This window comes from Perognathus longimembris, chromosome 8, assembly GCF_023159225.1.
Source record: "Perognathus longimembris pacificus isolate PPM17 chromosome 8, ASM2315922v1, whole genome shotgun sequence".
In the NCBI taxonomy this organism is placed as follows: Eukaryota; Metazoa; Chordata; class Mammalia; order Rodentia; family Heteromyidae; genus Perognathus; species Perognathus longimembris.
The window spans coordinates 6,400,845-6,416,426 of NC_063168.1; positions in this window are offsets into that span (position 1 = coordinate 6,400,845).

Consider the following 15,582-nt stretch of genomic DNA (forward strand, 5'->3'; position numbering starts at 1 on the left):
CTTCAAGTCCAGCAATATGTGTGGGTTTGCCTTATTCTGAAGTGATGGCAACAGTTACATGTCGCATCCACTAAACCTGGAGGTGTTGCGTTCCCGTGGTTGCATTTACTTCTTTTTTACTTCCATTTACTTCTCTTTTTTTCCATTTACTTCTAACACACAGCCTTACCCTTCAGCTCTCAAGCACCTGAAAGTAACCAAGGTCTAAACATATGAAGGAAATCATGGAATTAGTTCCTAAGTTTCCAATATTTATATGAGAGTGAACTGTTTTAATGATTCTACTTTGCCAGTATTTAATATTGTTCATCTCTACGGTGCCTAATTTATAGATTAACATTAACCATAGCTATATATTTATGCACATATATTCTTATAAACTCATATTTTTATAAGATATACATAAATATGAGAATAAGCTATATATATATATATATGGCTAGGCACTGCTTAGTATATTTATTTATTTTTGTGAAAGCATACTTGAAGCAGGCTAACTATATAGAGTTTTGATTTTTGAAACATGCAATTTGTATGAGGAAAATGTGGTACATATACAAAATGGAAGTCTATGCACCAATTAGAAGGAATGACTTGGCCCCATTCATGAGGAAATGGAAAGACTTGGAAAAAAATCATACTAAGTGAAGTGAGCCAGACCCAAAGAAACATAAAGTCTAGGGTTTCATTCATTGGAAACAATTAGTACTTGTCTAGGGTAGTCCTACCAGAAGAACACAATAGCTCAATAGCAATGTACATATGATCATATAAGAACTACAAGGCTGGGAAATAAGTGGTTTGTCTTTGCTGTTGTTATTTCCGATGTACCCTGTGAAATTATGCCTTTTTCTTTTGTCTTTCTTCCCCATGGCTTTACCCCTGGTGTCACTGTAACTGACTTTGGTACACGGGGTATTGTATGTATGTTTATCAGAACTAGGGAAGGGAACATCAAAATGGAGACACAGAGGGTAAAAGGGAAACCAATGCAAAAGCAATACTTATAAGACAATATGCGGTAACCCAACTGTACAACACGGGGGAGGATGGGGAGGAAAGCAGGGAGGGGGAAGGTGGGAGAAAAAATGAGGGAGGAGGTAACAAGTTTGATAAGAAATGTAACTCACTACCTTATGTATGTAACTGTAACCCCCTGTACATCACTTTGACAATAAGAAAGAGCGGGCAATTTTAAGAGGATGAACATCCAGATAGCACCACGCAGGCCTTACTATTTCCTTCCACAGCTGTGCCATTTCATGGTGAGCAGCAATGATAGACATGCCTGTGAGAAGAGATCACATCTCTAAACAAGAACTAGGGAATGATTGACCTACAATCCCTTCCAATGACATGCCACGAATGACCTGGGGATCTTCAATGGTTCCTACCTTCAGACTTCAAAAGTTCACTCCTTCCAACTGGCCACAGGGGGACAAGGCTTCTAACATGTGATCTGTTTGTGTGTGTGTGTGTGTGTGTGTGTGTGTGTGTGTGTGTGTGTGCATGTATATGTGTGTGCATGTATGTGTGCATGTATGTGTGTGTGTGTGTATGTGTGTGTGTGCTATTTTGCCCATCATAAAGCTTTACCACAGGGCCTGGGAGCTGTCCCTGACCTTTTATGCTCAAGGCTAAAGGTTCTACTACATTAAGCCACAGCTCCATTTCTGGTTTGCTGGTGGTTAATTGGAGATAAGAGTCTCAAAGGCTTTCCTGCCCAGGCTGGCTTTGAACTGCAATCTTCAGATTTCAGTGTCCTGAATAGCTAGGATGACAGGTGTGAGCCACCTGCTCCCTGCTGACCTTTTTTATGTTTTAGATGGTGGGGAGCACTGTAAACTGTAGCAGGTACTATACGTGGTCTCAGACATCTACTAGAGGTCTTCAGATTAATAATGGGGGCTACCGGAACCCCACTGCCTTGGCTATCTAGAAATCTGATGGAGTTGTCAAGATCAGTCCTAGTTTAGTTTCCCCACACTGAATTGCTACAGGGAACACAATGTTTAATCAATTGGCATTCCTGAAAACTGGAGTTAACAGAATGAAATCTGTGTTAAATTATTAAATATTCCAAAGTACTTTGTTGTGATCACACTTAATGACTGCTGCCTAGAGAAAGTGTGAGGGCAACATGTATGAGAAATGGCTAAATTGTGCCAAGGAAAAGACACACAAAAGATGTTCTCTTGATCAAATCTGAACTTGCAATTATCACCTTGTCATGCTACCATTTTTTTCTTTAATTCCTAATTTAAGTAACAAAATGCTCTGCTTTGTTTTTGAAGTTTTTCCTTATTTAAGGCAAGTTAATTGTATTTCTAAATCTGATCTGAGAAATATGTAAACTTTCAGAAAATATGATTAGAAAAATATAAGGTATTATAAGATGAGAAAAAAATGACATGTTGTTCCTCAAAATAAGAAGTTTCTTCATAGGCCACTTCCAGGTTGGTGATTCTCAACCTTTTGGGCATATGGATGTGTCTGATGATTTTGTTAGGCATATTTTATCCTATGCGATTTTACAGATGTCAAGGACAGGCAGTCCTTGTAAACGAAGTGATGTAGGGATGGGGCCCTGTTGCTAGCCTGGATGGAACTCCACTTGTACTAACATTATACGGAGACACAGTCACTGGGAGAGGTCATGGGAAGGCACACATTTAGGAGTGATGTGGCCACTTGCCTTAGAGAAAGATGTATAACAGACATGTGACTTGGGAAGCAAAGACTTTAATCTCTATCTCTAATTTTAAACTTTCGTATCTGTGTATCTATCGATCAAATATCTATCTATCTATCTATCTATCTATCTATCTATCTATCTACCTACCTAATATAGATATCTATATGTATTATGTTTATATGTACATATGCATAATCTATCATCTATTTACATATGTATCTAGCTAGAGTTTCTCTTATCAATCTAAATTGGGTATTTGGGTGATAGTTCAATTTTAAACTTTTTTCCATTGGATTATAGAATTTCAGATTTTATCCTCATCCAACATGATGAGAAGTAGATATAGATAGATACGTACATATATATGTACATACATATCTAGGAATTATGGGTGTGGAAGGTTCTGAGGCCACTTGATTGTGCCTCTGGAGCAGGGAATGAAAGTCCTTCTATTTCTATGTGTGATGCTCCGGGAGGTGACTGGTGCCAGTACTTTGCCAGTACAGTATGTACCCCTGGCTCACTCCTGCAATCCTAGGAGGCTGAAATTCAGTGGATTGAATTTTGAGGCATGCAGAGAAGTCCAAGAGACTCTAAATTCAAAATAACCAGAAAAAAGCCAGGCTGGATGTGTGGCTCAAGTAGAAGAAAGCCAACCAAGTATGAAAGACAAGCAATCCCAGAGCCCTGGTTCAATCCCCAGAACTGCTCTCTCCCACCAAAAAAATAAAAGGAAAGATAGGCTAGAATACATCTCAGAGGTAGAGCACTTGCCTACCATGCACAAACCCTGGGCTGGATTCTCCTGATGAAGAGTGGAAATATTTATTTTTTTAAAGAACCTGCATGAATATTAAAGTGGTTATCAGAATAAAGAAAACATCAAAGAAAGTATTATGTATTAATAAAGGAATCCATCACCCGAAAACACATAAAATCCTAGGTGGATACATTGAACAATGGAGCTCCAAGACACAGAAAGCAAAACTTTATTGGTGTGCATAATTACAACAGTTACATGACAATTTCAGCTGGGGAATTCATTGTTACTCAACAATTTATAAAGCAACTACAAGGAAAGATGCCATCTGCATGTTCTTATCATTGTTTATTCTATGATTTACCCAACAATCAGCAGAATCCACATTTGTCAAATGCCCAAAGGAGATATACTGAGATGGACTCTTCTCTGAATTCTAAAACTAGGCCGCAAGTAGTGAAAATACTTGAAATAGAAAAAGCATGACAGTTGTCCAAATGAAAGTAAGTAGACAAGAGTAACTGATAATTTCCAAACACTTAGAACCTAAACATCATGATACTAAGAAAATAACATCAGGGACAATGGGTAGTTTCACTAGAAAAAGTAAGCTAAAATAAATTGAAAATATCACATCTCAAAACTTATGAGTCACGGATAAGGTAGGGCTGAGAGAGAGATTTAAAGCAGTAAAGGTTACGTTAAAAATGCTGAGGAATCATGAATACATAACATAATGCTAAGGGAAATGAACTCCATGTTATGGAAACAAGTGATATATGACTGTTGTAATTACTTTCAACATGCCATGTGAAACCGTAGCTTCTATTGCTGATGATCCTATTGTATCCCCTTCCTGTGGTTGTACCTGCGCTATCACTTTATCTTATCTGAGTACATTGGAAACTGTATATACTGGTATTAGAACTAGGAAAGAGAAAGGGAATATCAAAATCGAAAGACACAGGATAAAAAGACAAATGACTACAAAAGCAATACTTGCAAAACTATTTGGTATAAACCAACTGAACAACTCTTGGGGGGAGAGGGAAGGGGGGAGGGGGAGGGGGAATCAGGGAGGAGGTAACAAACAGTACAAGAAATGTATCCAATGCCTAGCATATGAAACTGTAACCTCTCTGTACATCACTTTGACAATAAATAAGATAAATAAATAAATAAATAGATAGATAGATAGATAGATAGATAGATAAATAAATAGAAATGAGGAGGAGAGAGGCATCAGTGGCTCATGCCTGTAATCCTAACTACTCAGGAGGCTGAGATCTGAGGATCATAGTTTGAAGCCAGCCTGGGTAGGAAAGACCCAGTGAGACTCGTATTTCCAATTAACCAAAGTGGTAAAAGCTTGCCTTGAACAAAAGAGCTCAGGGACTGTTCCCAGGCCTTGGATGCAAGGCCCATAACCAGCAATAAATAAATAAATAAATAAATACAATACAATACAATACAATACAACAAAAAATGAAGAAATAAGCTGCCAGTGGCTACTCAGGAGGCTAAGACCCAGGCCAACTCAGGCAGGAAAGTCTATGAGACTCTTATCTCTAACCAGCCGGAAATGGAACAATGGCCCAAGTGTTAGAGCACAAGCCTTGACCAAAAATACCTCAGGGGCAGAGCCCAGGTCCTGAGTTTAAGCCCTAAGATCAGCACACGAACACACACACACACACACACACACACACACACACAAAATTACACACTTATCTTGAGCAAAGCCAAAACATATGACCTGAGGATTGTTATTTAATATAGCACTAGAAGTCCTAGACAGTTCAGTAAATAAAAGGAATTTAAAAATACACATTTGGAAAGGGAGAGATATGACTATGTCTACCTGGAGAATATGTGATTATCTCTATAGAACCTGCTCAGTTACACCCATGCACACACACACACACACACACACACACACACACACACACACACACAGAGAGTCCAGACAGAGACAGAGATGTAAAAAGTAACTTGAATTCAACAAGTTGTGAAGTAAGTGTTCAAAATTTATCTTGGGGCCAGAAGTGGCTTTTTCTGTTTATGTGGTGCTGGGGAATCGAACCCAGGGCTTCATGCAAGCACTCTCCCCACTAGGCCACATTCCCAGCCCCTGTTTTTGTTTTCTTGAAGTAATTATACAAAGGGATTTCAATGCACCATAGCATCTCTGAGTACAGTACATCTGGATCAATATAAAATTTAGTTGTATATCATTGTACTATTGGATAACAGGGTATTAAAATACTATACATTTCTTTAGAGAAAATATATTTTTACTGTAAATTAACAAAGTATATTGCAAATGTCTATGCTGAAAATTGTAGTAACACTTCTATGAGAAATTGAAGACTGAAATAGTCACACTAAATTAATGTATTACAAAATTTAGCATAGTTAAAATGTAAATTTTTCCTAAAATGAAATAAACATGTAATATAATTTTTACTAAAATCCTAGAAAGTTCTTGTAACTATTAGTGTGATTATTTTGAAATTTACATGACTGAAAATACAGCAACTAGGAAAAACTAGAGAATGGGTAAATCATTTTGAGAACCAAAGGCCAATTGTGAGGAATGAGTTAAAGTAAACTCAAGATATTATAACACAGTCATCAACCCTGCATGGAATTAGTTATACATTAGTGTAATAACCAAAACGAAGATCCAAATAAATATTCCCAAGTGATGTTTTATCAAGGTTAAGAAGAAAAAGTATTCAAGAAAATCTCCAACAAGTTGTCTTGGAGAGCAAGGGGGTAAAACAACAACAACAACAACAACAAAAAAAAAACACCTTAATCTAAACCTTCAACCTATAAAAATAGATTAATTAAATAGGTTGCTTAGTTAATTATTAATCTATTGAAATAGATTGCTTAATCTGTTCATAGAATATTAATCTATTTAAACATATGTTAATCTACTCAAAGATATGTTAAATTAATCTATATAATAAAACTACCAAATCAATGTAAATAATCTACCAAATTAATGAATAATCCATCTAATTAATTGTAATCACGAATCTCAAGTTATATTAAAATTACAAGATACTTGTAAAGTAACAATCGTTTTAAGGGAAATAGTAGACAGTCTTATAATCTACAGTTTTGCAAAAATCCTGACGCACCAAAGATTCATAAAACTATTGAAATATTGAATCCTATAGACAATTTTTTTAGAGGAATGCTCCATGAAGATTGTGTTAACTCCTTGAGAATCAAAAGCAGTTCAAACCACATGCCTGATAAAGCAACAGAGTATATACACACTTCTCAAAACTCAGCCACAAGAACGCGGAGGGCCAGGGATGAGGCTCTTGCCCATCACTTGCCTCGAATGTTCTGGCAAGACCCAGGATGTTCATCTTCTGCTTCATAAGCCAAAGCAAAATCAAAACAAGCACTAGAAGACACTGGCAAAGCTTTCATTAGGAAAGGCCTGAACGACAGACGGGAAGACCGGTTTAACTCCTGAGGCCCAACGATGGTAAGATACTGGCATGGGAGCGATGCCCACGACCATTGGCCATCAGAGAAATACAAGTGGAAGTCACACTGCTCTGGTTTCAACAGCAGCACGATGTAAACACCACAGAGGTTTTCAAGGCTGTAAGGCTCAACCTACTGTGGCCTAGGCATGCTGCAGAGGCCTCAGCAATCGAAACAAATACTGAGACAAACGGCAACCAGAAGTATCTTCAGAGTCGTATGCTATGGGGAAAAAGGCAACTTCTTAAGTGACATCCTGTAGGATTCCACTTGTGGGACATGCATGCAATATAAAACTGTGCAACAGTGAGTTTGGTCCCTTGGGTGGTTCACATGACATCGTGGGAGAGCAATACTTAGGGCTGTACACAGGTCCCTCTGTGGCCGATGGAATTGCTGGCCTGTGCATTTTTATTCTTTTCAACCCCATCGGTTTTGTGTGGAAATCTAAATTGCAGCTGCCAAGTTGTAGTTTCTTCTGCGTTAGCTCCGCAGCATTGAGGGTTCATTGCGTAGCATTCTGTGATCCGTTGACTGCTAATTTAGTGTATGGAATGGCATCCGTCTAATGACTCCACTCCAGCCCCCATCTGTCATGACCCAGTTGGCTGTGCTTGTATGTTTGTATTAGCCCATTTCTGAGTTCTCCGTGCAGATGCGTTGACCGATGTCTCTCTTCTGCCAATATCATCATGCTTGCTTATGAAGTTTATGATGGATACTTAACACGGGTCATATGAGTCCTCCGACCTGCTGCTTGTTAGTAAAATTTGACAGGATTTGGACTGGGATTGTACTGACTCTCTAGATTTAGGAAACATTGACGTCTTAACAATGTTTAGTTTTCCAAGCCGTACATATGAAATATTTTTCTATTTTAGTTCCTTTGTGTTTCTTTTTTAAATGATTGAAATTTGTACAAAAGGATCCTGTCATATGTTGTTATATTAGATTTTTCCTAAGTACTTCAATTTTATTTTTAATGGTATTTTCTTCATTATTTCAAATTCTATTTCAGTGCTAGTATTTCAAAAGTTAATGGCTTATGAAATTTTATATTGTTTACTATGTAGAATGTTGTGTGTGTGTGTGTGTGTGTGTGTGTGTGTGTGTGTGCTGGTATCGGGGCTTAAGCTTATATATTCTCTTGTATGGTTTGTTTGCTTAAGGCTGGCGTTCTACCACTTGAACCACTTCCCAGATGACCTTTATGATGATTATGGTAATGATTAAATGCTTGTACAAAGAAGTTTCAATTCCATCAGTCAGATTATAACCCACATGAGGTTTTTAATGGCAAATTGAAAATGGAGTTAAGCAGACTTTTCTGCCAGGTTGGTTTTAAGCCTGGATCCTCCAGATTTCAGCCTCCTGAATAGCTCAAATTATGGCCATGAGATAAGTCTTAATGAATAATAATAATGAATGAAGTCTTAATGAATAATAGTCCAAATAATTGCAACCTTATTGCTAGAACTCTATTCTTTTCTGCAATGGTTTATATACAAAAGCATACAGCATTCAGTAGTTAGTAGCCAAGAACTCATTCATTTCACCAGTTTTATTGGTTGACATAGTGGTTCATAGTATATGCTTACAATGATTTACATGTTTACAAGGCCATTCGTATTCAAAGTAACAGTAAATGTAATGGGTAACAGACAAGGCAATAGAAAATTATCTGTGCATAGTCAAGAAAAATGTGGACTACGTCTGTGATTCAGAACTAACCTGTAACTCAATCTGATATGCTTGGTGGGTTCATATTGTTGTTTGAGTTTTACATTAAATTAATGAACTTCTGATCATTGTTTTTATTTCTGAAATTCAGGCATTGAACTTCAGCTGTTACCTATTTATTTAGTATTCTATTATTTGCTCAGTTGGTGATGAACTATGCCTCCAGCCTGGCTTCTTTAGCTTTGTTCTTGGTTAGTATGGAGATGAGGTCTTGGGAACTTTTCTGCCCAGACCTGCTTCAAATCATGATCCACCAGATCTAAGCCACATGAGAACTTATGGTTATAGATAGGAGACACTGACACCTGGCTCTTTTTCCCTCTCCCTTATAGTTTTATGTCTGATGATATTATGCTCTGATATTTCATTTTGTGTATTTTGTACAATAGATTCTTTACCACACTAACTGCAGTTATTTTAAGCTTCCTACATGATGATATGCAGGAAATTGCATCAAAGTCTGGTCTGATAATGACTTAACTCTCTAAATTATGGGTTCTTGCTTTTTGTAATTTGTTGTTATGATAGATGTGGACGTAAGTATGGCTACACTTCAGTAGCTATGGAAAGAGTGCTCAAGTTCCTCTAGTAGGCTTGTTCTGTCCTTCCTTTGGTTTTGACCCCTACCTTTATGCTGCTTTTCAAAAAAAAAACCTCTGAATTCCACAACGTTTTCAGTTACAGTTTACTGTCACTAGTGGAGGCTGGCTGGCAAAGTAAAATGTATAAGGTAGATGGTATTCTCTGATTTTGTAATTAAGTTATCATCTCTGTGCAGACCTGTGTTTATAGGACGTGTAGGCATTAACTTGGTTTTCTCCATGCTTCAGGCCTCGAGGTCTACTAGGGCATACAGCTGGAGGGCAGAAATGGTATTCAACTCTTAAAAACTGTCTGCTGATGGCCTTTCCTCTGAAGAACTTTTGCCTTTATTGGAGAAAAGAATCTGGGTGTTTCTTCAGTCTATCCATTCTTTCCCCTGCCCAGGCAATCAGGAAACTTCCCTGAGTTGGTGAGTGTGTAGAGGTCTCCGTGATTCATGCTAGTCTCCAGCACAGCTCAAACAACTGTGTATGTGGTTTTCCTAGTACCTGGCATTTTGCTTTCACTCTGGGAAAGCAAATCAGAGGTAATTTATCTCCCCACATGCACCAGATGCCACAGATTTTGTTGTGTTCATTTCCTTCACAAATGTAGTTCTCCAGTAGGTCTAAGAAAAGTTGTTATTTTAAGTTTTGCTTTTTTTTTTCTTGTGCAGTCTTGGGATAAATGAGTTGTGATTGTTTTTCTTTTTAACATTGCAGAAAAGATGGGAGAACTTGTCTTATTTTAATGTTTTAGTATTCTTTCTTTTATCAATGACTGTGTCACTTTTTGCTTTAAGGGGTGTGACCTGACTACTAATTCTGGAATGTTCTTACTTCAAGGTTCTTAACCATTTTTCTAATGAGTTTTTATTTTTTCTTTATTATAGTAAGTGGTTCTTTACATATATTTTGGATCAAGCCCTTTGTTGACATATGTTATATTTTTTTTCAGTCTATGACTTCCTTTTCTACTTTACTTACAGAGTCTTTGATGAAAATAATTTTAATTTTAATGTAGCGTAACATACAAATGATCTCATACATGATAAGTGGTTTTCATACTGTATCTAAGTAAGTGCTGCACAGCAACGTTTTATAGAATCATCCTATAGAAGTTGTATTTTTTTGTGCATGCTAATGTCTGTAATCATATGGAACTGAATCTTATAAGTACTATGCAGCAAAATCAGATTTCTTTTTTCATTACAAGCTTCACCATAATTAGTTATTGGCATTTATTCGATCCAACTGCTTCATGATCTCTACTTAAAACCTCTTTTATAAAGCAAACACCAGTTGTTTGTGGAGCTAGCCATAATTTTCATTGCTTGGGAGTCAAGGCAGGAAGATTACAAGTTTAAGTTCAAGGCTACATGACAAGAACCTGCTTCCAAACAATGGAAGAAGGAAGGAAGAGAAGAGAAAGAGAGAGAGAAAGAAAGAAAGAAAGAAAGAAAGAGAGAGAGAGAGAGGGAGGAGAGGGAGGGAGGGAGGGAGGGAGGGAGGGAGGGAAAGGAGGAAAAAAGAGAGTCCAGAAAGGAGGAAAGGAAGGAAATACTAGAATACAATATGATATTTTTAATATATTCAAAGGCAGCAAATTATGTTAGTGATTATTTGAATATTTTGAAAATGCCTATTGTATGGGTAAGAATTCAGAGTTATATCTAAACAAGTGGCTATAGTTACATATTTCCTGAACAGATTATACAGTGAACTTGGCAATATTGCATAAAATATTTTTAAACAACTTCTGTAAGTGACTTGGGATATACATACATACTTAAAAGATGAAAAACTTGGCCAAGTTCAGGTTATCGATTAGTATTGCAAGACGTTTATTAATGATTTTTGTTAAGAATTCAATTTGATCTTTTTATAGTGACAATATTTGCTACAACATACATGCATTTATAATTGGTAATTTTCATATTAGTGTAGTGGCTTAGTAAATGCAACAAAATTGTTGGTAGTTTAGTCTTTCAGTCTCTCTTGCTTGAACCTTCCTTTTGTGTCCAGGGCTTTGCTATCTTAGTACCAATATGAACGAGCCTTCTAAGGCTCAGTATGCTTGGTGGTTTTTATCTGCCTGTTAACTAACTCAAGCCTATGGTTAAGGGGTGAAGAGCTATACTCCATCATTTTCTCTGACAAGTGACCAAGTCAGATTAGAAAGGCATTGTGTTACAGGGTTGAGACACTGCAGCCGTGGTCATAGTTACTATATTCACTGTGTGGGCAATATTATTTCCACAGCATTTGAACCACAGTAGCATGGAATAATTGTTTGTTGTCTGACTAATTCACTGATGACTCATTGAAGAATCTCTATGCCTTAGTTCTTAAAATAAATTTTAAAAAAGGGGTCTGAAATGATGGCATGTTTAAGGTGTTTATGATGTGAGGACTGGTCATTTTTTTACTTTATTTTTTCATTTTAAATTTTATGGTAAAGGTGATGTGGGGGGGGTGTAACAGCTATATAAGTCAGGCAATGAGTACATTTCTTTTTGAAAAGTGTTACCTCCTCCCTCATTTTCTCCCAGTTTTTCCCACACTGATTCCTCTTCCCCCAAATTGTAAAGTTCATTTCCAACATAGTATCTAGTGAGTATCACCGTCGAATTGGCCTATGCCCCCCACCCAACATCACACTGTTTCTGTGATATCCCTTCTTTCCCCCAAATCAGAAAATCTGATGCCCAAGACAAAGGGTACCGAAAAAGAAAGAATGACAGCAGGGAATAAACCATAGGAGAAAAAGAAAAGAAAAAAAACTGCAAAAGGACAATAAAACCCCTCTTGTTTCCATTTCTTGGAGGTAGTTTCAATAAGCATCATTTTGTATGGTCATAATATGCTCAGAGCTATTGAGCCACTGTGATCTTCACCTAAGAATATCCTCCTTTGTCTTCAGTGTGCCAATACTTACACTGATGTTTAATCAGCCGTGTCCAAGTGTAACTACTTGTCTTTTCCTGTTCATTGGATTAATTTGTAGACTTACAGACATAGTCTAGTTTTACAAATGAGGGAAACCATGCCACCTCTCTTTCTTTGGGTCTGGCTTACTTCGCCTAATATAATTTTTTCCAAGTTTTTCCATTTCCTTAGGAATGGGGCATGTCATTCTTCGTGATAGAAGCATAGACACCCATTGTGTGTATATACCATATTTCCTTGATCCTTTCAACTATAAGGGGCACCTGGGTTTATTCCATATCCTAGCTATGGTAAATAATGCTGCAATGAACATGGTTGTGCTGGTGGCATCAGTGCAGGTTGGTTTGTGCTTATTTGGGTACTGCCCAGAAGTGGGATTGCTGAATCCATACTGCTTTCCAGAGTACGTCAGACAAGGGCCTCATATCTAAAGTATAATTAGAGCTCAAAAAATTACCCCCCCAACAAATCTTCAAAGAAACAACATCCTCATTAATAAGTGGGCTAAAGATTTAAAGACAGACTTATCTGAAGAAGAAATAAGAATGACCAATAGACACATGAAGAAATGTTCAACATCTCTGGCCATAAAAGAAATGCAGATCAAAACAGTATTGAAGATTCCACGTCACCCCAGTTAGAATGGCCATTATCAAGAAAACTAATAACATCAGATGTTGGTGGGGATGTGGCAAAAAAGACTGTTCCTTGCGAATACAAAATTCAATAAGAAACAACCAGATTTCAAGGTGTCATTGTGTATGATAGTGGCCTGTTTTCTTATTAATGAGGTTGAGATCTGGGATTAAAATGCAAAGCCAGCCTAGGCAGAAGTCCACGGACTCTTATCTCCACTTAGCCAATAGAAACGTGGAAGTAGAAGTGTAGTTCAACTGGGAGACAACCAACCTTGAATGAAAAAGCTATGGGACAGTGCTCAGGCCCTGAGTTCAAGGCCCAGTACCCTCCCCACCCCCCCACCCTCACCCGCACACACAAAGTAGACTTTTTATCATTCCTTTACAGGTTAGAAGATTTCAACAACAAAAATAAATGAAAAAAGGAAAAACCTCAGAGATCTGTTAGTAAGGATCAAAACAGATGTTGTTGTAACATTATGGAGGTTTTCCTTCTCTCAAGAGGGACCAACTGAAACACATATGCTTTCTTCAGTGTTTAGTAGAGCCGGCACACCAAGGTGTTGTGCTGTGTGTGACATGAGTGAGGTTGAGACGCTCCCATTTAAGCTGCAAATTCAGGTGCTCTGGGATCAAATCCTGTGAAAGTATAGTCATGACATTGGATTTATTTGAGGTGATTTCTAGTAGATATCTATGTTAGTTTTATATTCAAGCTTTCTTGATAGTAGAGTCATGATTCCTTTCATCCATCTTTCATGCAGCTGGTTCATAAATTAGACAACTATGGGATCAGCATATCCGATGCACCAGTTCATTTTATAAACAATTCATGAGACTTCTCATCGGACCTGGGTTCCAGTGGTTCAAACCTATCATCGTAGCTACTCTGAAGGCTGAGTTTTGAGGATAGTGGTTCAAAGACAGCCCAGGTAGGAAAGTATGGAGCACTTACTTCCAATTAACCACGAAAAAGCTGTAAAGGGAGCTATGACTCATGAGGTAGAGCACGAGTCTTGAGCAAAAAAAGGCTCAGGAAACAGCGCTTGGCCCCGAGTTCAAGACCCTGGATCAGCACAAAAATAAAAACATACTGTTTCAGGAATGGTTCTGTAAAAAGATGAACTCAAATCTGATCTGCAGATGTAATATTTTTCCGAGTTCTCATTTGAAGGATCCGTATGTGTAGACATCCTTATAGAAGCTTCCATGAGCTTAGCATCTCTTGGTCCCATGATTGCTTTTCACAGTTTTAGGCACAGTTAACAAGTTTTCTACCTTATCTTACTGTTTTAATTGCTACGCTCTTTCCTCTCATTCATCAGCTTTTTTTTTGCCTGGAGGTCAAAATGGGACCACTTACTAATCAAGGCCACTGGAAACCACGACTGCATTTGGGGGTGTTGTGTTTCATCTGTCAGGGAACATCTATCACTCCTCTCCGTGTCAAAAAGTAAATTAAATTAGACTCACACAAATCTCTGGTTTTGCCCTGATTAAAGGCCTACTTCTTCCCTAGGCATTGCCGGTCGGGCTCTTCACTTTCGAGAGACTCAAAGTTCTTAAACATCATTTGGAGAGAGTGTGCCTGTCTCCCTGGGTCATTATTCTTCAGATTCACTTGCTTTTCATGGACTATAGGCTAGATCATCTAGACCTCCTTTGGGGTGTTAATTAAGAAGAGTATCCAAAATTAATCAGCAGACTCACTAGGGCGAAGTGGAGCTGTCTGAAGACCTTGGAATAGAACATGCTTCTGGTGCAGAGAATCGAGCCTTCGGCTATTGACATAACGCAAATAAGTGCACAGACGGCAATGTGACATAAAAATTTTTATATAGATGCCAGTATACACTCATTTGGTTGTCAGCTTGTCAACTTTAATTATAAAGGTTGATTTGCTATTTGGCAGATCTCAACGTTGTACATGTTGACCATTTGAAAAGCATTGCTCGGTAAACATCTTAGAACACTTGACTAGAGAGGCAATGAATGAGCGATGGGTTTAAAATCTACACTGAGCACTCAATTGATTTCATTAGAGCTGCATTAGAAAAATTCAGACATCTCTCTCTGATGGAATATTGACAATTGATTGTGAAGGAACTTTTTCATGATTTTGTATTACTCCGTGTTTCTTTACTCTAATACATTTCTGTCAGATGTGAAAAGCTTGGAAGTTTAAGGTTATTACTTTTGAAAGAAAACTAGGTTTTGAACCTAACAAACGATTAACTTCAAATTTTTAACAAATACTGTTTTTTTTTTTACTGGTAACATGATAAAAAATAAAGTCTCGTGTTTGTGTGCATGTGCGTTTGCGTGTGTGTGTGTGTGTGTGTGTGTGTGTGTGTGTGTGTGTGTGTGTGTGCGCGCCAGTATGAGGACTCCATCTCAGTGCCCTTAGCTTTTCTGCTCAACTCTGGAAATCAAGCACTTCAGCCAGCTCCATTATGGTTTTTACTGGTTAATTGGAGAGAAGAATCTTGTGGACTTTTGTGCATGGGCTGGCTTTGAACTGAGAGCCTCAGAGCTCAGTCTCCTGATAAGCCACGAGCCACCGGCACCCAGCTATTGCTTCTCATGGGGCTCATTTAGTGAATGAAATGGCAGTGTCTCTCAACAGACTCTCTTGTATAGGAACCTTCTTTGTCAAATAAATTGATGATAGGTCCTCACTTTGTAATTCAGTCTTTCACCTTTGTC